The sequence below is a fragment of the Protopterus annectens genome, chromosome 1.part1 (assembly GCF_019279795.1).
Source record: "Protopterus annectens isolate FY-2018-M chromosome 1.part1, PAN1.0, whole genome shotgun sequence".
NCBI classification, from domain to species: domain Eukaryota; kingdom Metazoa; phylum Chordata; order Ceratodontiformes; family Protopteridae; genus Protopterus; species Protopterus annectens.
In genome coordinates, this window is record NC_056726.1 from 1,277,225,978 (window position 1) to 1,277,253,386 (window position 27,409).

Genomic DNA, 27,409 nt, shown 5'->3' on the forward strand with positions numbered 1-27,409 from the left:
AAACAGTCTCCTGATAGGACCTTTCCCAGTAAGTGGATGGAAAACTAATGCTATTGGTACTTCTGCACAGTGGTAAGACAGAAAAAGGAAATGCATGTCTAGTACATTACCTTATTGTGAGCAAATGCTTTAGGACAATAAGCTATTGTAATAGGAACATTTTTTTTTTTTACAAAACATTGGTTTAATTCAAGATTATATTACCTAATATAGGAAAACAACCAATGTACTGCCTTAATTAAAATGGAAAACATGTTGGGAATATAGTCCAAAGGATTACACAGTTGTTCTTTTCTGGAACTGAGGGCCCTAAACTAAAAATTTACTAAATTTCATATGCAAACTCTTAATCTCTGTTAATAAAGAAACTAGTATACCATTGATGAAGGTTGGGGGGAGCTGTGTGTATTTTTTCCAGAGCAACAGTATGTTCCTCTATGACCATTTCCTGCATATGCTATCAAGTCAAGGAAGTATTTTTATTTTTTATTGGAAATGTTTTTGCAAATATGTTCATATGCTTAGTAGGCTGAACATACTACATCTAGAAGAGGATTCTACTTACTAAAGATGTGAAGGGGGTTGCGTAATGTTAAAAGTTGGTCTAGGTAATACACTGAGTTGGAGAACATCTGGGGGCTCTTTAAGAAGTGGGTGATCATGTTATGCATGGAAAAATTGGAGTTGAATCTCTCATTGTTTTTAATTTCATTCTAGCTAAAGAAAGACTGGCCAAGGAATAAGAAGTACTGCTTGCTCTCCTTGTGTTAGAGTGAAAGAGAGCAATAATAAGGAAATGTCAGACTAGGATATCTCATAGGTCCATAGGTTCATAGGACGGTACTAGGCTATTGGCCCAGTGGTCCTTATAAATCTAGCTGAGAATTTTACCCATGTTCCCACAAAGTTAGCACCTGTTTTCCCTGTCCATCAGGGACACAGGTGGGATTCCAGGGGTATATTTTCTGTTTCCCATCCAGTTGTCCAGGTGCCACTGAAAGAGCAGTAATGAGGTACTCTGCTTGACATGGAGAGGAAGTCTATTCCACAGATGTGGGAGTTGTTGGGACACAAATCTATCCTGCCAAGTTCTATTAATGTCACAGACCAAGTTGAGACCTTGTGTGTAGGTTGGGTGAGTGGAGTTTGACTTATGGATATGCAGTAACTCCATCAATGCTGAGTCTGAGATGGCTTGTATGCCAGACACAGGTCACCTCTGTGCAGTCTGTACGAGACTGAGTAGAGGGACAGGGCTTTTAGCCTATCTGTATAGGATAGGTGTTTGAGACCCTGGATTTTCCTGGTCAGGAACCTTTGTGGTCTCTCCAACTGCTGCTTGTGCTTGGTAAGGTACATGTCAAGGGGGGCACTGTACTCAATAATGGATGAGATATGGTAGGAGTACAGGGATGTTATGACCTCCTTGTTCCTGGATGAAATACCCTTACGTATGAGGTGGAACATGTAGAAAGCCTTCCATACAACGGAGGCAATGTGGTGGTCAAAAGTCAGGTTGTTATCAACCTGTGTGCCCAAATCTGTCACGCCTGATAGTACATTGTTATTAATGTGATAATTAGTGGGGATGACATTTTCCCCAAAGGAGATAATGATGCCTTTCTTGGCATTCAGTTTGAGGCCATGATTCTGGCACCAGTCATTAGTTTGGTTAAGCCCCTCTTGGAGGATGTTCATATCAATAGGGGAATTTATGACAGTGCCCAGCTTGCAGTCACCTGCAAACCTGGTTAGCCACAGACCACTGGTTTTGATTTGCACCTCAGAAAAGTATATCCCAAACAGTAGCGGCCCCAAGACCAATGCTTGGGGTATGCTGCTTGTTATGGGTCAACTACTAGTGGTGGCTTCCCCTATTTTGACTGAGTGGGTTCTATCAGTACGCTAGTTAGCTACCCATCTGGTAACATATGGGTTGATGCCTAGCTGGGAGAGTTTATCTATTATGCCCGAGAGGGGAATAGTGTTGAAGGCTTTGCCTAGGTCAAGGTAGGTGGTGTGTACTGTCTTGCCTTCATCCATGGCTTTGGTGACTGTTTCAAAGAAGGTGACCAAGTTTAACAGGCATGATCTCCCTTTGACAAAAGCAAACTGTGTGGGATCAAGCGTTTGGAGGTTGTCAATGTCCTTGCTTATAAGGTCCATGACAATACATTCCATGGCCTTGCAGATCAGGCTAGTTAGGTGGATGGGCCTATAATTGCCTGGGTCAGTGGACACTCCACCTTTGTGCAGAGGGATGACAGTGGCTGTCCTCCATTCTGCTGGGATGAAGCCAGTGCACAGGCTTTGGTGCCTAGTGGTGCTGATAGCTCTTGCCTGAGTTCATGTAGGACACATCCATTTTGGGATTCCTTTCTTTGTATTTCAGCTACTTTGTTATCTGCAGATTTCCACTCCTGATTATGTAAGACAAATTATGAATGAAATGTTTCATATGGAAACTTTTTTGCACAAATCTAAGAGTAGCAAGAAATCCAGAAATAATGTTTTAGTTTGGTTTAATTCTAATGAATAATCAGTGAGTTGGGCTCTTGAAATTAGAAGGGTGTCTGACAATATGGAGTTTACCTTCTAGTTATAGATGTTAATTCCTGCAGTTGGATGATATGACATTTTCCCAGGGACAACCAGGGGTTGGTTTGTATAATGGTTATGGTGTTTGCCTCCTAAACACAATGTACAGGGTTTGATTCTCACCTTTGAAAGGAAAACTAGATTTAAAATAGCCCACAAGGGCAACTAACCAACACCTACCTATGATCCAGAGCTCAGGTGCTGATTATGTCTATTGTGCCACATATACTACATGGGACATGAGTCATCCTTGCAATGAGATTGGCATTACTCTCTTCTAGGCATGCAGATCTTCTGCTATATATGCTTTAACCCTCTAATGTGTCTGTGATAAAAGTAGGAAATATTTAGTACATTTTTCAGAAACCTAGAATATAGCATGTGTCTATTTAAATTGTATGATAGCAAACATTTGCACTAGATGTGGGATCAAGTTTAAAATATGTAAAAGAATTTGAAGTTTTAAAGTATTTTTATCCGTATTTGAAAATTAGGTGAACTACACACTATTGCGTAAATGGTTATTGTCTACTGAGCTGATCCTACTGCAAATGAAGGGAAGTTGTTTTCATATAGATTGGGATTATGTACAACAATCTAAATTAAGAAGGAATGTGTATAGCAACATTTGAAATCTGAAGATAACAAAGCAGCTGAAATACAAAGAAAGCCCCCCCCCCAAAAAAAAAAAAAAAAAAATTGTAATGACTTATAATTTGTAAATCAGTCAGTCCTCTTGGAAGCGACAATGATATAATGAGAAAATTATATCAGTTGAGATGCTGTAGGGATATCAGAATGGCAGAACTGTGATAAGAAATGATAATTATTAGCAGATGAGTCTAAATGTAACATTTTGTTATTTTTTCCTTATACATTTCTTTTTTTTTCTTTTTGCATACAAAAAAGAAAACAATACAAGATTTTCTCAGAATTTAATTAACAGAAGTAATATAATAATGATAATATAACAAAAGACCTTTTCTTTCTTAAATACCATTCCTCTTACCCCATTTTTTTGAACAGGACTAAAAGCACATTAGTAGAAACTGACAACTGCTCTCTCTGGACATAAAATTTAACCTCTTCCTACCCTACTTCCCTCTACATACTAGCTCTGATTTTGGTTTTCATTATGATTCTTTCAGCATGACAGCTCTAATATCCACACTGTATAAAAGCATTTATATCACGCTATCGAAAGATGAAAATAGTGAACGCTATTACATCGAACCTAAAATATCTAAACCACAAAACTTCGAACATTCAGAACAGCAAATTTTTTCCCATGGAAAAAAATTGCTATTCCGAAACACATAAACGCAACACAAGCTCACCAAAACAACAGGAATCCACACACATAGACTTAAAATCCTACATCTAACTCTACACTAAACTGTATATACACTACTATCTATCCACTTACCTTAACCCAAACCCCAACCCTAAGGTCCGTCACTATCGCACACTCACCTAACCCGTGCCCTAACCCTAACTCACTTAACCTGCCCCTATCCCTAAAGTCTGTCACTATCGCACACTTACCTGACCCGCACCTTAACCCTAACTCACTTAACCCACCCCTAACCCTAACGTCCACACAATCGCACACTTACCTGAACCCGACCCATAACTTTCCACCACAGAGCTGAAAATAGCGAAGCCACAGAACCGGCCAAACAAATTCTTTCTCTAGGAAAAAATTCAGTGTTATGCAACTTTGCTATTTTTAGCGTTCGCTGAATAGGGGTCGATATTAAAAGTTTTAAAACTTTGATGTTCTGATATAGACCCGTATAAAATACATGAATGTGTTGTGTTTTGCCAGTCATTCTGCATATATTATTATGTATCTATTGTCTTTATACCTTCAAGCCAACACTGGTATTTTATATAATGCATGTATATATATTGCATTTTGTCTTTCACTTTGTATATAATATCATGTATTTATTGTGTTGATCCCCAGACTGAGACTGAAATAATCCATTGAGATCAGTGATCTATTTGTTAACCAATTCAAAATAAAATTAATAAATAGAAACCTCAGAACCCACGGTTAGTTTGAAAGCTCCATGGATAAGATGTCTTGCTGTCATACCCTAGAGCAGTAGACCACTGTTAATGTATAAGTCACTGTTTAAGTAATCTATAATCAATATGTATTTCTTTAGCTAAGCAGCTATGCATTTATTTCATTTTATATGTCCTTGTTTGCTTCATCTTTGAATTTGGAAAAGCATTCAAGTTGAACACTGTTTCATCTTACAACCAGACTAGACTACATTTATCCAAAAGTGAAACATACATCTTAATGGTGCAGATAAATAGACAATAAAGTACAAAGCATGATGATGGTATGTAATGACATTATAGGGAAATTAAAATACTTGGTTTCAGCTTATGTTTTGTAGTGAAAGGAAATGACACAACTGTGCAGCTCCATTATAATAGAATGGGTCATTTCTAAGCAAAAATCTTTTTTTGCTGTTACTTATCTGCATAAATTAGTTTTACTTTTTAGCTTTATCTCCAAACTGTACCTCAACACTCAATCAGTTTTATTGGATCTGCTTTGGATAATTTATAAATATTAACTTGCAAAATAATATTTAAGGGATTAAGCCTTTCAGAATACCCATTTTGTAAAGGTTACAGAAACAAAACTACGAAAGAAAAATGACCAACCGAATATCCACTACTATGGCTGAAAGAAAACTGAACTGGTATCCAACTACTATGTCTGAAAGAAAACCAAACTTTTTATTATTGTTTTCATTTTATTTCTAGAATAAAGAGTGTTCATTTGTATCATTATCAGTTTGGCCATAGTACTTGGATATTAATTTTGTAAAAGTTGTCATTGCAATACATGATAATCCAGGAGATGAAACATAGTTCTTATGACACTGATCAATGATAGAAATGCATACAGCAGTACTATAAAGTGAAGTTAGTACAAAAAGACAAGTTAATAGTAATAAAATGATCCTAAAAATGTCAGGCATGTACGCCCTCTATGCCTTTCTAGAAAGCAATGCCATCCTCTGTAGGCACAGGTACCATGTGTTGTATTCTCATGTGAAGCACACACCTGTAGTCTGACTCACAGGTGTTAACCATGGACCGGATGAACACGATACCCCCTTAAGTGAAATAATGCATGTCAGGAAATCATTTCCATCTCCCTTATGTTCACTTTTCCAGCTACAAAGTCACTTACTGAATTTAGGTTATCTTGGTCATAGTCAAATTTCTTCTTTCTGTGTCACAGAACCATACTTCGTAATCAGTTTTTGAAGTATTGATCTTTATTACTTCAGATATTGAAAACTGAATCAAATATCAAGAAAACTATAGAAGTTATCAAAATACAGTTAAAGATTCAGAAGATATACTATTGTAATTAAATTTAATATCTATATTTATTACTATCCAAATATTGACATTCTCTATCTTTTTTCTTAATTTTTTTCACTTTCAGATACAAATGGGACATTTGCTTGTGTAATCTCTTTTCTGTTAAATCTTAAAAAGTTTGTTTTAATTACAATGGATGATGCATATTCTTGGTTCCCCTTCAGAAGGTCGAACGGCTGAAATCTCAAAATGCATATGGTCGAGACCATATGCTCGAAATTTCAGAAGCTCGCCCTTCTGAATGGGGATCGGCATACAGCGCGGAATGGGAGATTTCCCTTTCTGTGCTGTAGTGTGATCTCGGAGTTGGAATAAATAAGTAGCAGGGGTGTGGGGCGTGCAGAGGGGCTTGCCCCCCTGCAGAAACATTGCTTTGTATTTTGTTGTTTTTTTTTTTATTTCTGTTTCAGAAGGTCGAGCTTCTGAAATTCGAGCATATGGCTTCATCCCTATGCATTTCAAGATTTCAGCCATTCAACCTTCTGAAGGGGAACCATATTCTCACATCATGAAAGATTATCCTCTTTGGCAGGATGTTTAAAATTAGATGCATTAGAGCTTTTCCATTATTTAACGTTTTTGTGTCTATCAAATTTAAACTATTCTGCTTGAGATAATCATGCTTGTGGTCAATTAAAGTTTTCTGAAACAATCTCTGAAACCAGCACTTGGCAAATGAACAACGGCTACTCTACTTATGTGTAATGAAAATAAATAAATGTTCATATATGGTAGTGAAATGTCTAATGAACTCCTGTCACATAATTTCCAAGCACTATGTAAATCATGTTTGTAATTGATTATTATACGTATTGTAATGAAACGTGACTATGTTGTACTGGCCTGACTGCTGTATATTGTGAAACCTGTTTGATGTGGGCAATCTGTAACTGTTATTTAATACTGTAATTGAAGTTATGCTCATGCTGTATTTTATTACTTTTATTATTGTGACTACTTTTCCCTGTGCCTCCACTGAAAGTAGGCCTCAAATCTGTGGGCATTCCTGGTAAGTAAACAATCAATAAGTAAATAGCGTCAGCAGAAGCTCTTTATCAGTGGTGAATCTGAGGTGTGTTTTTCCATAATTCAGAAATATTCACATGCAGAGTTTGAAAATCTATATCTCTATCTATCTAGCTGTCTGTCTCCATATATAGACATACATCTATATACATAGTTTTTGAAACTGAGGTGTTCCTGATGTTCAGTCATATTAGAATATCTTAACGCAGCTATAGATTCTGGCAGTTTAGCACAAAGGATTATTGCAAAGAGCCTCATCCTCTAGTTTAAGGTTTGATTCTTTCAGCCTCAATTTGCCTAAGAAACTGACTTAACCAGAGTGTGTCTCAGGCTGCCCTGATAAAAGGCTTGTGTCTCATAAGTTTACCAGAATAAAGTAAAAATAAAAATAATAAATTCTATACTTTCATAATGGTTGAACAATAAAAATACAAAGCCATAAATACTTTGCATTAGTCATTTAAAACTATATTTTGTTCAATAGTTACTTGGTTTAAAGTCCACAGAATCACTGAGGAACCTAGCCTAAATTCCCAGTTGCCCTCAAACACTCTCTGGTTAAGTGAATTGTTGAAGGTCTCACAGTGTGCAAATGACAGGTGGGAGAATTAAACCCAGATCCACAGGAACAATAACTTATAGTATTAAACCCCAGCACAACCTGCAAATCTTCATTCAACCTGTATGTACTAATCAAGCTTTACTAATGTGCATATGTATATCTATACATACATACATACATACATATATACATTATTTTATAGATCGTCACTAACATGTAGTAAAAAATTCTACTTACAGATGATTTGAAGAAGCTCTCGCTGGTTAGATATATGGCTGAAAGGAGAGAAAATGTGTGATATTTATACCTATAGAAATGGGATGGCTTAATTTAAAGTGGCAATGCAAAATTTATTTCCCGGTCTAAGTTACTTAAATTTCCCATAAACATGGTTTCTGCTATCTGTCTAATGATCTTCATTTTGCTGACTTCTTCTACTTGTATGACTCATCATTGTGCTGTGGTCTGTGGTGCTGTGGTCTGCATGCTGCTGATAAAATCAAAAACAGGTCTTCTGATATTATAGCTACAGAAGTTATATTTGAAATACATTAATTAAATTTGATCGTTGGACAATGGAGAAAATAAACCTATCTGATCTTTCCTTTTGGGTGTGTTTAATATTCTACCTCAACTCTATCCCTTCTGTCCCTCATTTGCCTTTTTCTACCTGCCCCATACCTTCCCAAATGCCTCTGTGGATTTCCTCTCCACAGCCCTCTCTGGTATTCAGTTTCGTAGTAAGCAGTAGTTAGTTCATACAATTAATTGCCTGTACCCCATCCTTCTTTCTCTGTCCTTTCTGATCACAAAGACCCCTCTGTCTTCCAGACATGATCTTGTGCAAAAAATATTATGCCTCTAACAGTTATTTTGTTTTCAAGTTAACAGAGCTCTAGCTCCATCAGTCGCTGAACATGTTATTTCCCTTCCATCCCATAGATCTTTATGATGACTTTACTTTGGATTCCTTCCAGTAACCTGATATCTCTTTCCTTATATGGCCTGCAGAACTGCATGCAGTATTCAAAGTATGGTTTGAACAGGACGCTGTAGGGTAGACATATCATCACTTTTCTTCTGGAATCTTTCTCCCTGAGGATACAACCCAACATTCTAGTTACTGCTGACACTACCTTCATAATATGGTCCAGGTGGAAGAATCCAGGTGTGTTCAGCACTCTTATATCTTCTTTTAATAAGCCTGTCTGGTATTCATCAACTAACTCCTCAACTAAGCACCTAACTCTTTCACTATCCTTGACCTACACAATCATTCCATAGAGACAACCTCCACCATCAAATTACTAGGAATATGGCTTCATGAGTCACTAAACTTCCATTTACACATAGAGACAGTGAAACCCTATATAAATTCCCCCTCTCTTGGGATAAAAAGAGCTCACCTTTTCTATCTCAACTAGTCAGAGCAGCCATTGGCAAAGGAGTTCTCCTTTGTTAATTTGAATATTGGCTCTCAGTTTTTGCTTCCGCCTTCAAGAAAAACACTGCCACACTCCAGACTATCTCTAACATCATCTACTGGTTTATTATAAAATTGCCTTTCTGTGAGCATCACTGTATCACCCTAGAAAAAGCCAAATGGCTATTCATAAAACAAAGATCTGACCTACTTTTCAGATCCCAAATGTACAAACTACTCCAGCTCCACACATTTACTCCCCTTGCAGCTAGACTTCACGAAAAAAAATCTTCTCAAACAGCCAGAGAAACTACAAGTCACACCAACTTTCATTACCCTTAAAATCAAACTTCATAGCACTGCACATGCTTTCTTCTCTCAGGCACCTACTCTTTGGCACGCTCTTTCCATCAACATCAAAGAAATCAACACTTATTCCAAATTCAGAGTGTAACACAAAAAGCACTTCTTCAATCAAGCCAAATTCTCCTGCTTCAACACACAGCATATCACCTAACCAGGTCTATATCACATCATCGAACTTTTAATAGTTCGAATCACTTAACATCGAACTCAAGTGATCGAACTATTAAAAGTTCGAAATTATGTCAATGGCATTTTCAATGGGGGAAAAAAACATAAAGGGTGTAAGCAGGGGGGCAAGCCCACCTGCACCCCCCCGCTACTTAAATAGACCAACTCCGAGATCATGCTACAGTGTAGGAAATGGAAATCTTCTGCTTCTGCACTTTATTGCACTGAAGTGCGATCTCGGAAGTGCTATATTTAAGAAGCAGGGGGTGTGGTGGGTGCAGGGGGGCTTGCCCCCCTGCATATAGCAATTCATTTTTGTTTTACACTTCACGTGTTTTTTTTTACTTTCAAAGTATTACAGTTTGATCATTAAAGTTTGATCTTTAGTGATTCGAACTTGTAATACTTCAACATTATGATATAGACGCACCTAACCTACCTCCTTTCTGAGTCTCTTCTCCTCTCTCAACATTTCCTGAAGATTGGCCCACTTTTGAAACTAATGTATATATTGTACATTACACTCTGCTTGATTGTACATTGTACTGTGCTTGTTCACAATAAAGTATATGCACATTTTTATGTAATAAGTCTGAAGTACTCTGTTAATGCTTACATTTCAGTATATTTTGTTTGTGTAATGTTTTGTATTTCATCCGTGCTGAACAGGAAATTGGTCAAGACTGATCAGTGTACTACCCTGGTAAACAAATATAAATCATCATCATCTTCTTTCAGCTGTTCCCTTTAGGGGTTGCCACAGCGGATCACCTGCTTCCATTTCTTCCTGTCCTCTGCATCTTGCTCTGTCACACCAACCACCTGCATGTCCTCTCTCACCACATCCATAAACCTTATCTTAGGCCTTCCTCTTTTCCTGTTACCTGGTAGCTTCATCCTTAGCATCTTCTTCCCAATATACTCAGCATCCCTCCTCAGTACATGTCCAAACCAACGTAATATTGCCTCTCTGGCTTTGTCTCCAAACCTTCCAACCTGGGCTGACCCACTAATATACTTGTTCCTAATCCTGTCCACCCTCATCACACCCAGTGCAAATCTTAACATCTTTAACTCTGCCACATCCAGCTCAAACTCCTGCCTTTTTGTCAATGCCACTGTCTCCAACCCATATAACATAGCTGGTCTCACTACCCTCTTGTAGACCTTCCCTTTCACTCTTACAGGTACTCGTCTGTCACAAATCACTCCTGACACTTTTCTCCACCCACTCCATCCTGCCTGTACTCTCTTCTTCACCTCTCTTCCACACTCACCGTTACTCTGAACTATTGACCCCAAGTATTTAAACTCATCCACCTTCGCCACCTCTACTCCTTGCATCCTCACCATTCCTCTATCCTCCCTCTCATTCACACACATATATTCTGTCTTAGTCCTGCTGACCTTCATTCCTCTTCTCTCTAGAGCATATCTCCATCTCTCCAGGGTCTCCTCCACCTGTTCCCTACTCTCACTACAGATCACAATGTCATCTGCAAACATCATAGTCCACAGGGACTCCTGTCTGATCTCATCTGTCAACCTGTCCATCACCATTGCAAATAAGAAAGAGCTCAGAGCTGATCCTTGATGTAACCCCACCTCCACCTTAAATGCATCCGTCACTCCCACAGCAGACCTCACCGCTGTCACACTACCCTTGTACATATCCTTTTCCACTCTTACATACTTCTCTGATACTCCTGACTTCCTCATACAGTACCGCAACTCCTCTCTAGGCACTCCGCCATATGCTTTCTCTAAGTTTACAAAAACACAATGCAACTCCTTCTGACATTCTCTGTACTTCTACATCAACATTCTCACAGCAAACATCGCATCTGTAGTGCTCTTTCCCAGCATGAAACCATACTGCTGATCACTAATCATCACGTCCCTTCTTAACCTAGCTTCCACTACTCTTTCCCATAACTTCATGCTGTGACTGATCAATTTAATCCCTCTGTAGTTACTACAGCTCTGCACATCACCCTTATACTTAAAAATTGGTAACAAAACACTTTTTCTCCATTCTTCAGGCATCCTCTCACTTTCCAAGATTTCATTAAACAATCTGGTTAAAAACTCCACTGCCATTTCACCTAAACACCTCCATGCTTCCACAGGTATGTCATCTCGGCCAACAGCCTTTCCATTCTTCATTCTCTTCATAGCTATCCTTACTTTCTCCTTGCTAATCCATTGTACTTCATGATTCACTATCCCTACATCATCCAACCTTCTCTCCCTCTCATTCTCTCCATTCATCAACCCCTCAAAGTACTCTTTCAATCTCCTCAACACACTCTCCTCACTTATGAGTATGTTTCTCTCATTATCCTTTATCACCTTTACCTGCTGCACATCTTTCCTAGCTCGGTCCCTCTGTCTAGCTAGTCAGCACAGGTCCTTTTCTCCCTCCTTGGTGTCCAACCTTTCATACAACTCTTCATATGCCTTATCTTTAGCCTTCGCCATCTCTCTCTTTACCATGCACCTCATCTCCTTATACTCCTGTCTACTTTCTTCATCTCTCTGACAATCCCACTTCTTCTTTGCCAACCTCTTTCTCTGTATACTCTCCTGTACTTCCTCATTCCACCACCATGTCTCCTTGTCATCCTTCCTCTGTCCAGATGTCATACCAAGCACCTTTCTAGCCGTCTCCCTTACTCGCTCTGCTGTAGTTACCCAGCAATTTGGTAACTCTTCACTGCCACACAGTGCCTGTCTTAACTCATCCCTGAACTCCACCTCACAATTTCCCTTTTTCAATTTCCACCATTTGATCCTTGGTGCTGCCCTCACACTCCTCCTCCTCTTCTTGATCACCAACGTCATCCTACAAACCACCATCCTCTGCTGCCTAACTACACTTTCCCCGGTCACCACTTTACAGTTTCCAATTTCCTTCAAACTGGCCCTCCTACATAAGATTTAATCCACCTGTGTGCATCTTCCTCCACTCTTGTATGTCACCCTATGCTCCTCCCTCTTGTTAAAATACGTATTCACCACAGCCATGTCCATCCTTTTCGCAAAATCCACTACCATCTGACCTTCTGCATTCCTTTGATTAACACCATACCTACCCATCACTTCCTCATCCCCTCTGTTCCCTTCACCAACATGCCCATTGAAATCTGCTCCAATCACCACTCTCTCACCCTTGGGTACAGTCATTACCACTTCATCCAATTCACTCCAAAAATTTTCTTTCTCATCCATTGCACACCCAACTTGTGGAGCATATGCACTAACAACATTCATCATTACACCATCAATTTCCAGCTTCATAAACATCACTCTATCTGACACTCTTTTCACCTTCAAAACACTCTTAGAATACTGTTACTTCAGAATAACTCTTATGCTATTTCTCCTGCCATCCACACCATGGTAAAACAATTTGAACCCACCTCCAATACACCTAGCCTTACTCCCCTTCCATCTGGTCTCTTGCACACACAATATACCAACCTTCCTTCTGTCCATCATATCAGCTAGCTCTCTCCCTATACCAGTCATACTGCCAACATTCAAAGTTCTGACTCTCACTACCACAGTCCTAGCCTTTCTGCTCTCTTCCTGCCTACGGCCATGCCTTCTACCTCTTCTCCTCCTTCGGCCAGCAGTAGCCCAATTTCCGCCAGCACCCTGCTGGCTAACAGAACTAGTGGCGGTCGTTGCTAAACCGGGCCTCGACCGATCCAGTATGGAAATATTTACTGGTGTCCACATGAAATTATTTGGTGAAGTTTTATGCCGGATGCCCTTCCTGACGCAACCCTCCCCATTTATCCAGGCTTGGGACAGGCACAAAGAAATGCACTGGCTTGTGCATCCCCAAATAAGCAAATAAATTCTTTCTCACCAGATAACATCAGTTCCATTCACTACAGATGACACCACACCAGGGTTGTTGTGCTAAAGTGAAGGACTTTATTTTTGTTTGCAATGAACCTCAGCTGCCACCTTACTACCCACTTGTTCAGTATTTCCTCACATCCTCTACTACTGCACCCATCTTTCCATCACCAGGAAGTGATTGGTATCAGATAAACACAAATACGCATTCTGTTGTGCTCTACTAGGCACTTTACTAATTTGCAACACTGTCTTGTCACCTCATAAGTTTATACTAGGCTAACTGCTCTTGTAAGCCAAGCCAGTCATCCCATGTGAGAATCAAACCCTGCTCCATGTGTCTGTAAAGTGAACACCTTAGCCATTATGCCAGTCTCCCATCCCTTTTTTGCTAACCTCTTACCTCTCATTGTTCTACCATACTACCATGCAGCTATCCAGTTCCTCAGTCTTGGTTCTTTCACCAACCTTTCAGTTTTCTAACCAGTTTCAGAGGCCTCACTGAAGTCAAAATGACCCATGTCTACTGGTACTCCGCTGTCATTTTCGCCCATAATACAGTGACAAAACTAGATCAGATTTGACTGACATGTCCTACCATCCAAGAACCTCTGTCATTTGCTTTCCTGGAGATTGTTGTCCTCAAGAAATGCTGCAAACCTTCCTCTCAGAATTCACTCCATGACTTCTCTGACACTCCTGTATACAGGACTGCATCATTCATACTTGCAGCTTCTTATATATGCCAACCATGAGACTGTACTATCATGGAGAAAGGGAAGCACTTTAATTCCTATGTAGAGAACTGTAATCTCTAGATATGGAATTGTACTCCCCATATCTTGGGCAGTGCCCAGTGAGTTAGTATTCAACATATTTGCCAGGATGTCAGGTGGGACACTCCACACAGGAAACTCTGTCAAAAGGCTTTCGATGAGCTATTACATGATAAAATGGACTACATTAGTTAGCACTCTCAATCCTGTTTTCCTGTGATTAACTGACAGTTATAAATTATATAATCAACACATAATAAAATTATCTATTGGCACATATGTTGCTAAAATTTCTTTTTTTTAATCATTTTATGTTATATGCAATACACATTTCATCTAGGACATACATTTGCAGTATGATTTAATGAACCAAATAAATAAATGATTTTTTAAAATTTATTAGATACATTCCAGTAAGTGATTTCTGCATGATGTATATGTGACTGAATAATATAATCAAATATAATGAGACTAGGGAAAGTTTAGAAGGGCAAAATTGTGCTTCAGCTATCTACAGCAAATGTAATATAATATAATATAATATGCAATATGTTGTTGTTGTTTGTCTTTCAGCTTTTTCCCGGTAAGGGGTCACCACAGCGGAACTCCGGTCTGCTAATGATTGGCATTAGATTTTTACGAAACGCTGAGGTGCCAGCTCGACGCCCAACCTTCAACGAAGGCACGCCCATTTATGCATGCATGTCTTTCGAATGCTACCCAACCGCGGGGAGGACATGCAGACTCCACACAGAAGGCACTCCCAAGCCTAGCCAAGAATCGAACAGGAGAACCTCTTGCTGTGAGGTAACAATGCTACCGCCGTACCACCACGGCATTTTTTAATATATATATTGGCCATAGGTGTGAGTGTGTGGTGTGGCTGAACTGCAGTGGGAGGACTAGCCAACCAACGGTGTAATCCTTGGCTCTAGATGATTGTCACTGCTGGTGACACCCCGACCCAATATGCAAAAATGAAAAAAAGGGGTTGTGTGTCTCTCTCTCTCTCTCTATAAATGTATATATATATATATATATATATATATATATATATATATATATATATATATATATATATATATATATATATATATATATATATATATATATATATATATATATATATATATATATATATATATATATATGGGTCTATCTTACATGGTTGACTTTTCACAAAGTCGAACTTCATATTGCCGAGACCATATGGTCGACTTTTGAAAAGTTGAACATGTAAAGTAAACACAAAAACACAATGAGCACTTGCCTAAAAGCTGCAACCCCTATGTGGGGCTATGCCCCCCACACCCCCATAACTTAAATATATCAACTCCGAGATTGCACTACAGTGAGGAAGAGGGAAATTTTCCCAAGCCGCACTGTAGGAAGATAGCAGTTCCCCATCATCAGTTTTTCAAAAAGTCGATCTTATGGTCTCGGCCATATGAATTTTGACTTTGTGAAAAGTCAGTCATGTGAAGGGGACCCATATATATATATATATATATATATATATATATATATATATATATGTGTGTGTGTGTGTGTGTGTGTGTGTAATCAGACAACATAACCTAGTACTGACAAAATATAGTTTTCCAGCCTTAAGGGTAGTGCACACTTTCCTTAAGGAAGAACAAAGAAACACAAACAAAACTATTTGTACAGGAATATTTGATATCAGCATACAAATTATTACTAGCCATGAGAGCATTTTGCTGTCTTGACTCTTTTTCTCAAAAACACACACACAGTAGCTAAATCTTAAATACATCCCTACCTTCGGCAGCAGACTTCTTTTTCGAGTGCTGCTAACCACCAATCTCATAATCTATGCTATCACAGCATTTCACACAGAGTATAGTCTCACTGCCATCTATTTTATTATATATTATATTAATGTTAGAAAAATGTACAACTAGATGCCTAGATTGGTATCTGAAAGATCTATGGCATGGACAGAATGGAATATGCCTAACAGCCAGAGTCACTGTGACTTTATATTTACTTACATTAGGAGTTAACAACACCAATCACAATAAAGATGCAAACTATGCATGTACCACTATTCTGGTTACTGTTACTGAATGTAATGTGTTTAAGTGCTTTTGGAGTAGAGCTTTCATTATAATTTTCATATCTATGTACAATTTGGATCTGATGAAGCTCTTACAAGAGCGAAAGTGCTCATCTCCTGTTTTAACTTGATAAACCATGGTTTAAACAAGCAATACCAGCTTGAATCCTGTTATCTTACATTTAATAAGAATGCAAAGTGATCTTTGAAATGGATCTTAAATAAGAAGTTGTGACAATGGTCTATTTTAATAATTTGTATGCAGATATCAAGACTAATTGCTCATGTACATCTAGTTTTCACTTTTTGTACGTATATCTATATCTATATCTATCTATCTATATCTATCTATCTATATCTATATATATATATATATATATATATATATATATATATATATATATATAAGTACACACACACACACACACACACACACACACACACACACACACACACACACACACACACACACACTATTTTGTTACATAGCTACTAAAGAGTACTATTTTGTTATAACTACTGAAATGACCTCAAAGAGGTTCTAGCAAACCATACAGTGACTCAGGAGTAGTGGTGAGAACAAGATGAGATGTCACTCAGGCTGTTTGAAGCCAAGATGGAGAAACAGTGATTTCAGTGGAAAGCATTGTCACTAGGAATAGGAGGAGTTTGATGAATCCCTGAACCCTGTGGAAATGGAAGGCTTTACAGTGCAAGAGGCTGAGACAATTTCTGTAGATGAGGTCACCATGGCAACTAAACTGTTCTGATGTAGTAAGGATGTGGGATTAGATGAGATGTATTCAGAAATACTGAAGATTTATTTATTTATTGGCATTTGTTTATGGGGAAAGTCTGACTGAACAGTGTCTTTTTTCAGTGGAGACCCTGGGAGAAAAACTCCATTATACAGACATCATGAACATCATTTGCATTGTTTCATTATTTACAATCAGTTTCATTCATGGGCAACAGTTAATTATTCAGACATCATTAGCAGCAGTTACATCAATTACAAACTGTTTTGATTAAAAATAACCATTATATGGGTTGTACATGAACATATATATATATATATATATATATATATATATATATATATAGGGATGTATATGTAGTGCAATCCCATCAGTATGCATAGACTGTCAGGTTCAATATAAGAATATTTGTTAGTATAAAGACTTGCTCAAAATGTAGGACATAAGAAGATAACATAAAGAGTTAGAACAGCTCAATGAAAGGAAGGGGGCACAAGAAAAATAAAGAGACGAGATGAGATGATAGGGCAGGGTATAGTTGTGATAGCAGCACATTAAGTTTTGTGCAAAAGAGAGGTAAGACACAAATTCATATAGCTATATAAGTACCAGTTTAACCAGGGGTGGTGCAGGTGCAGAGCCATATATCTATTAGGTGTTGCTTCAGTTGGCATTTAAAGTCTTTCAGATTGCATAATGGTCTTAATTGGAATGGAACGATATTCCTGCTATTAGCAATACAGTGTGAATACAGGGAATATCCTGCATTGTTGTTACGTTTAGTTACAGAGAGTAATGATTCATCGGTGGAGGGCAGAGGTCTCTTAATATGGGAAGGTTGAATGGTGGAATGAAGATATGGGAAATTTTCAGGATTGTGCAGTATTTGGAAGTTTGCAACTAACTGTGATTGCAGTGAAGAATTATTTAGTTTGAGCAAGCTTAGTATTCTTAGAGAGAGGCAATGATGTGATCTATATTGTTAGATGGTTGCAAATTTGGCTACTTTGTTGTACAGTTGTACTAGCTTGGCTGACAGAGAGAATATGAGATTGTTTAAGATAGAAGAGACATATAATAGGGTAGAGAGTAGTATAGAGGTGGCTAAGTTTGGTATAGCAGGGTCAGAAAGGGAGGGATTTACTCTGCATTAGCAGCATAACTTTGGTGTTTCTTCTTTATGGCTTGCTGTAGGTTGAGATCAAATTTCAGGTGGTTGTCTATAATCACACCTAGTAGTTTAGTGTGGGATACCAGTTATGTATTGGTATTGTTGGATGATAATATGCTAAAGGTAGTGTTTTGGAGGCTCAAGAGATAGTGTTGGGGATGAACAGTAGTAGTGTTTTTAGATTCAGAAGGAGATGTAAATTGTCGAGCCAAGCTTCTATGGAGGAGAAGGATTTCTGTGTGAGTGTTTGAGGTGTGTGTAGTGTCCTACCAGCCCATATTAGAGTGGAGATATCAGCGTATTGTACTACAGTGGCCTCTTTGGCTGCTGTGTTTAGGTCATTGAATAATAAGTTAAACAATAGTGGCCCTGGGATTGAGCCTTGTGGGACTGTGATGGATATATAAAGGAAAGAGGAGAAATGCCTCTTGCCATTTCACTGCTTGGGACCTATTAGTGAGGTAACCAAGAAATCAGTTAAGTGAAGAGAGTGATAGCTCATAGGAAGAGAGTTTAGTCTGGAGAATTTGATGATCATGTTGAATTTCTTGGATAGATCCAGAAATAGTACTGATGTTAGAAGACCTGAATTTCTATTGTGATTTATCATATCTGTGAACCTTTGAAGGACATTGTAGAAGATACTGAATATTGTCAGTATCTCATGATTAATAAGCCTTTCTGTGTTCACATATTTATTTACTTATTTATTTTTGATAACTGACTAAATGAACTGGTCCAAAGACCATTTAAAGCCATAATCCCGGCCATACGCACAAGAAACAAAAAAAACAAACAGTTTAGCAATAAGTAGAGACATTTGCAAATGAGATAACTTACAAAAATGAACAAGATGGAAAAATAATTAACCTGAAAACATAGAAAGTCTATTGACATTTAGTAACAAAGTTGGCTGTATACAAGAGTGACTGAAAATACAGGGTAATAATCCAAAGAGGGACACTATCAGGAAAAAGGCTCAAAGTTATAACGTAGTTGTGAGACAATATAAAGTTCAGTGTGAAGTGTGCAAGTAGAAATTCTGAAAAGTGTAAATTCCCAGACAGTGACTGAATGTATGATATCTATATAGGGTTGGGAGGGTGGCCTAATGGTTAAGGTGTTTGCCTTCCAAACACAAGGTGCAGGATTTGAGTCTCACAAAGGATAATTGGCTAGACTTAAAATGGCTCACAAGGGCAGTTAGCTTAGTACTAATCTATGAATATATATATATATATATATATATATATATATATATATATCATAGCACAACTCCTGATCTCTTATCACTTAGTCATACTATTGCTGAGGCCTGTGACAATAACCAGCTCATATTCTGTCTCTTTCGTGACCTTGCCAAAGCCTTTGACAGTCTCTCACCCCATACTGCTATCTAAACTATTGAATCTTAACCTATCTTCTGCCTGCCTAGCCTGGTTCTCTAGCTACCTCTCTTATGGGCAACAATCTGTCAGATGACTTTCATCCTGCTCTCCCTCCATCCCAGTCACATGCGATGCTCCACAGGGTTCCATCCTGGGTCCCCTCCTGTTTAATATTTTCACTAATTAACTATACACACCCTGCAAACAATCCTCCCTTATCCAATATGCTGACAACTTGACTCTCATCTCCATCTCCAGCAATATCTCTGAACTCCATTCCGGAACCCAGGACACCTTTATAGCCATTGAAAAGTGCCTGTCTGATAATCTTCTCATCTTAAACCCCCCAAAAAACAAACTCTTGCTCTTTCTCTCACATTGTCTCTCCTATCATAAGTCCACCTTTGTTATCACATCCTCTAATAACACCACTATACAACCTAAACCCCACACAAAGCTTCTAGGTGCTATCATTGACAATGAACTCAAATTTACCCTACATGTACTCCAATGTATAAAAAAATCTCACCAGAAACTAGGCCTGCTTTATCGCAATGGAAAATTTCTAACTTATAATACTAGACTCGCCCTGGCACAGGCACTTCTTCTCCCTTCCCTTCTATATGCTGCCCCATCCTAACTAACATTCAGTCCGCAACCTTATCTAAACTTCAACAGACAAACCACAAAATAGCTAGATTTATCACTAGCTCTCCTTACAACTCGCACCATTGTCTTATTGACATTTGTTAACTGGGTTAGCCCAGCTGGGCATATATATATATATATATATATATATATATATATATATATATATGTGTGTGTGTGTGTGTGTGTATGTATATATATATATATATATATATATATATATATATATATATATATATATATATATATATATATACACACACACACACACACACACACACACACACACACACACACATATATATATATATATATATATATATATATATGTGTGTGTGTGTGTGTGTATATATATACACATATATATATTATTTATTTTTATTTATTGACATTTGTTAACTGGGTTAGTTCAGCTGGGCAAGTACCCTGTTTTCACTGTATATTTATATAAAATGATTATATAAAACAATTTTGCATCCAGAACTGGGTTTTCTCAGGGTGTCACATAAAAGTCATCAGTCTTAAAAATAGTTATAATGGAAGAGCCCTGTTATGCTTTCAGTGACACTGGGTACACCAGTCACCATTAGAAATGTAAGATGTGTGGTATGGGCACACTGCTCCTCTGCAGTTTTTAGAAAGAACTTAATTCATATTCATATGACCTATATTTAGTTATTTAAAAATAATTTAAATTTACACTATGAAGGAATGTTGCTCACTAATGTAATGTGTTGCATAAAAGCTGCAAGATAGACATTTACCAAGCAGGTGTGTCAGCAGCTTATATGCTGGTAACTGACATGGAAAAATGCATAGATTGCTACTATGCAATACATTTAGTATTAGCTATTTTGCTGAGGTTTGCAGTCTCCATATCTGTTATCATGTTAGCCACTCACACTTATGTGCAACAAACTTCTGCTATTGTATAGCTGATACTATTAGCCAAAAGCCAGAAAGATATTACCATAATAAAAAAATTGCAGACACATAGCATTTATTTTTTGTTTTTATTTATTTATTTAACATTTGTTTACCGGGAAAGTCCGACTAGGACAAAGCCTATTTCTAATGAAGGCCCAGGTAGAAACACTCCAGGTGCATGTCTTTACAGGCAAAACAATGACATAAACTAGAGAACAGAAACATAGGCAGATGTCTAAACATCTAAATGATCTAGTCATTGTGTATAAAACACCTGCATTTATAGCTTTCAGAGAGAAAGATATTTCTATTTAACCATAAATCTAAGTCCTAATTCATTTCTCTTTCAATTTTTTTATTATAATTTAAATAATAAAATAACATTCAGACAGCAAATAGAAATAGCAGAATATATAATGCAGTTAACCAAATATGAGGCATAAAGTAAGAAACAAGATAACAATGAATAGTAACAAGTAATAAGAATAACATGAAAAAAAATAACTATTTACAAAGGTGTCTAGGCCGAGTTAACAAAACATATGACAAACTTCATGACACCCATGCAGACGGGAACTGAAAGTTCAACTGCTGAATCCTATACTAAGGCACTGTACGAGCACATCCACTCATGCATAAATCGTGCCATCCCAAATAGAACCAAAATGCTCTCATCCAAAAAAAGGAAGCCAATCTGGTGGTCCCCTGCCATAAACAAACTTTACAACAAAAGGAAGAAACTTTTGCAGAAAAGAGGAAAATCCAAGGATGCAAAAATTCCCTTACTAGCCTCAGTAAGAAACTGAGATGCCTCATAAAATCCTCCAAAGCTAGTTACGAAAATAAAATTGCCAAAAATTCCAAAGACAACCACAAAGCATTCTATAACTATGTCAAGAATCTAAATGGCAATGCTCAGATCTGCTCTGAGCTAAAACAGAATGGCATTAAATATACTGATCCGAAGGATATTGCCAATATCCTGGCAGATCGATTCAGTGCCAACTTCACCCCCCTCTCACCCCTAAATGACCCATCACAATACCGGAAGATTGCCAAATTCTAGTAATAACGGCCACACAGGTACAAAACGCACTCTCTAAAGCCAAGAATACAGCATCCATGGGACCAGATGACATCCCGGGCTGTGTACTACATGAACTACAATATGAACTGGCACCTCACCTAAGTGTCATGTTTAATCATAGCCTCACCTCAGGTTTCATGCCCACTGAGTGGCGCAGAGCTACAGTTATCCCAATCCACAAGGGGGGATCCACCTTGGATCCCGGAAACTACCGTCTGACAAGCCTTATCTGCAAGGCCATGGAGCGTATTATCATGGAACTTATAAATAAAGACATTGGCAACCTTCAAACACTGGACCCCACCCAGTTTGGGTTTGTGAAGGGCCGATCTTGTCTCCTGAACCTGATTGACTTCTTTGAATCAGTCTCCAGAGCCATGGACAAGGGTAAGGTGGTCCACACAGCCTATCTAGACCTTGCCAAGGCCTTTGACACCATCCCCCACTCTGGAATCATAGATAAACTTACTAAGTTGGGCATTAATCGCTATGTCACCCAATGGGTTGCTAAATGGCTTACTGATAGAACCCACACTGTAAAAGTAGCCAACTCCAAATCCACCTCCAGACAAGTGACAAGTGGAGTACCTCAGGGTTCAGTCCTGGGGCCGCTCTTGTTTGGCATCTACTTCTCTGAAGTACAGGTCAACACTAAGGGACTCTGGCTAACAAAGTTTGCAGATGACTTCAAACTGGGAGCCATTATTGAATCCCCAAATGATGTGGATACTCTACAAAAGGGCCTTACAGAAGCAGATGCTTGGTGCCAGAACCATGGGCTCAAGCTCAATGCCAAGAAATGTATTGTTATCCCCTTTGGGAAAAAACATGTATCCATGAATTACCATATAGGTGGAAGTTCACTAAACACAGAAAGTGTGATAAGAGACTTAGGGACACAGGTGGACAGTGGTCTCACCTTCGATAACCACATCGCCACAACAGTCAGGAAATCCTTCTATGTGGCACACCTTATCATGAAGGGCTTTTCATCCAAAAAAAAGGAGGTCATTGTCCCACTGTACTCATCCCTCATTAGACCCATTATAGAATACAATGCCCCATTTGGTATGTACCTCTCAAGACATCTACAACAACTGGAAAGGCCTCAGAAATACCTCACTAAAAGAATCACAGGCCTAAAGCAGATGCCCTACGCTGACTGCCTTAAAATACTCCAGCTATACTCTGTCACATATCGTCTACTCAGAGGCGATCTCTGCTTAACATACAAGGCCATGTCAAACCCAGAGCTGTTGGACATGCTCCACTTAAAGAAATCCAAATCCCTCAGAGCTACACGCTCCAGGGATCTAAACCTTGTCATCACAATAAACAAAACATGCTGGAGGGATAGGTTCCTGACCCAGAGACTTCCCAGACTCTGGAATAGATTGCCCACACATGTCAAGCAGAGTGCCTCTTTGGACCTCTTCAGGAGGAACCTTGACGATTGGATGGGAGAAAGGAAATTCACCCCAGGGATCACGTCAGTCGCCCTGCTAGACAGGGGTCCAGGAAAGTAAATAATATGGGAAGAAATAGCCAGGGAATTGTTATGGCTAGGCTTGTATAGGCCCTAGTGCTGATAGCCTAGTACCAACCTATGAACCTATATAATTTATGCTGAAATATAACTTGCAGAGGTAAATTCCAGTCTATTTTCTTTAATATTTTTATTGTCTTCATCCACAAATTGTGACTTGAAGTTATTCTATCAGTCCTGATCTTTAAAGTAGTGATATCCATATGGGCAACTAATAATGTTAAATTCTTAAATTCATTGAAAGAAGGAGAAGATTCATTCTTCCAGCTGATGGTGTTGATCTTGCGAGCTATAGCTAAATAAAGACCACACAAAAAAAAACTTTTTCCTAGGAATACATTTGGGAATAAGAGAATTAAATAATATTAAAGTCCTAATTCATTTCTGATGTCATTTCATTTATTATAATTTCACTTAGATGGGACTACAATGGAAAAGGATCTAATCCCTTTGACAAGTTTGAAAGGAGGCCTTTAAAGGGCCAGAGATCTTTGTTCTTAACGCTACAAGGCATAATGCTAGAAGCAATATGCATTTAACTGGTGAATGGTGGGCAATGCTCTATGTATAATAATTTAAAAGCAATAGCGTTAGAAGCTCAGCTTTAACTATTCTAGTTTTCTGCAGGAAGATGATCCTAGCTTTCATCGAGAAAAATAAACTGACAGCTTTTGTTAAAGATGATTGTAGCAGTTGCATATTGTTGGAACAACAGAGTGCCACTTATGGTATATTTGAGTTTTTGGAATCATAATTGAGTTTTTTGGTAATATTTGATTCTTGGAATAGTTTAGTACTGTGGTAACAACTGAGTGCTACTTGTAGTGTATATAATTCTTGAAATCAGGATATTGAACTAAATACGACATTGTGCATCAAGAATCAGAACAGCAGCAAGGGTGTAACTACATTTTTTTCTTAAGACTTCAGCTACCACATTTTCATCATGATGTTTAACTGTTAAGTTCTCATCAAGCTAAAGGCAGAATTTGATGTGACCTTGGTAAGTAAAACACAAATATTTATGAGCCTCCAAGTTGTCTCAAAAAGCACTGAAACAGTTTTGTCTGCATTAAGGGTATTTGTCATAATGAAATGTAAACTGGCTAACTATTGAAAGGGTTCTACTAAGAAACTGATCATCCTTGTTATCCTTTCAGAAAATAGAAAAACAAATACCTATCATAAATTCCAAAATCTAGAACTGTAAAAAAAAAAAAAAAATGAGTCTCTGGTTTGTCCCTTTCCACAATGTGTAGTGATGTCAAAGGCAGTGTTATCTAGAACTCGGGGAACTAGCTGTCTTATAGATGTTGACGTAGTGGGGTAGTATCTGAACTGTTCATACTATATCATGGACCTCCATCCTGTGTAACAAGGTTCTGTGGTATCTGTGGAAAGTCAAAGTAAGCACATTTCTTTCCCCTTTAATGTCTGTTTTGCTGGAGAAATGAAAGTTAAATAAGCTGGTTTAAGAACACCTCGGATAAAATGTTTGGCATAAAGGAAGGCCTGCCATGAGTTACAGCCTATCCTTTTGTAAACTTGTAAATGGCTCTTTATCCATCTTGGCTTGTGATTTAAAAATAATTCTGACATGGATGACTGCAAATAAAATAGATTTCCAATACAAACACTATAAATTAGCTGAAGTGATAGGTTCAGACATTTGTTGGGCAATTGGCTTGATGGTGGTGAACACACAGTTCAGCAAAAGAGACAGTCACAACATCACATACAAGAGTGGCCAACATGCAACTCAGGTATACTTACTCCTAGTAAGGAAAGGGCACTTGGGTAGAATCAGCAATTGCAAAGCTATCCACAGTGAAACACTCAGCTTGGAACATAAATCACTGTTTCCACAATCAGCTGCAAGCACTGGTCAGTGAAGGCTCTAAGGTCAACAGACACTAGGCTGAAGACCTGGAAGTTGACTGAAAAGAAAGCACAAGAGTTCAAGAAGTTACTCAGGCTTTACTACCACAGGAAGAGGAGAAAATAGGTGGAACTGAAGAAGAATGACAGCTCCTTAAAACAGCATGTGTGAGGACTGTATAACAGATAATGCATCTGAGCCAGATATGGATGCAAGGTGCATAAGAAAAGCTGGTGGTGGAATACTGAATTCCAGGATGTCATCAAAAAACAGAAAGCATGCAGAAAAAAAAAATGGGAGATAGAAAAGACAGAACAGGCTAAGAAGGTGTAGTTGTTGACTAACAAAGAGGTTAAAAGAGGAATTGCAAAACCAAAGAACAATGTATCAGTGACACTCTACAGACTTTTGGAAAATGACTCAGAAGATGGCACAAAGCAGCTCTATCAAGTCTTAGGGCAAAGATAAGAAAGATAAAGAAGATAATAAGACACCCTTCATAATAGATGCCAGCAGCCTGCACACCAGTCTGCAGGACATCAAAGGAAGCTGAAAGGAGTGCTTCCAGCAGCTTCTGAATGAAAGAAAAAACAAGAAAGCTGTACTGCTCCAAATAAAGCCTACAGTGAAAGGAGGGGAGGAGTTCCTCCTAGAGGAAGTAAGAACAGCACTAAGGAAAAAGAAGTCATATATATATATATATATATATATATATATATATATATATATATATATATATATATATATATATATATATATATATATATATATATATATATATTATATATATACATAGCTATGAATATGATAAATATAATTATTTAGAAAGCATAACTTGAAAGAAACATCACTAATGTCTTTCCAGGCTTGCTAGTTGTTGCTGAAGCACCTACCAAGGGGAAAAAATGCTGAGAGAAGAAAAGGAGCCACTTTTGTGATTTTAAGTATTTTCTTCTGATTTTTTGTTAAGATTTACTGCTTTGCCGCCTACGTTTTGGCAATTTCCGGCTTGCTATCTATATCAGAAACAGTATTTAGAACACATCTAGAGCCTGTTTCCTGCATTTCCTGTGTTGATCTTAATTTAAAATTGTTTTTTTCTCTTAAAACTGCATTTTACCTGACTTTGGCCTAGCACTCAAGTGTGGGGTCATTTATTGCACTGTTGTGAATATTCTGCTACTTGTGTATCTCTGCTACCTTTAAACTAAAACGAAGAAAAAAACTAAAAAATCTTGCTTTTTTCCCACTTTCTGAAATTTAAGAAAGTTCAGTTACAGATTTGCTGTTCTGAACTGTTTGTAAGTTTCTAGAAGGCTAGTGCTTGCTTGGGATAAAGGGAAGTCTCTGTGTTCACCAGAGGCAGTGGTTAACACTGAACAGCCTGCCTGTCGCTGTAGGAGTGGTTACTGTCTAGAAGCTATAGTTTTATTGACCATTTTGGGTCAATTCTAAACTCATTGATCTCTCTCTCTTAAAACCTGGCTGCCTCGTGGTTTTGGCATCTTTCCAGGCTTGCTAGTTTTTGCTGAAGCACCTACCAAGGGGAGAAAATGTTGAGAGAAGAAAAGGAGCCACACTTGTGATTTTAAGTATTTTCTTCTGATTTTTTGTTACGATTTACTGCTTTGCTGCCTACTTTTTGGAATTTTCCAGCTTGCTAAATTTTATATCTGTATCAGAAACAGTATTTAGAACTCATCTAGAGCCTGTTTA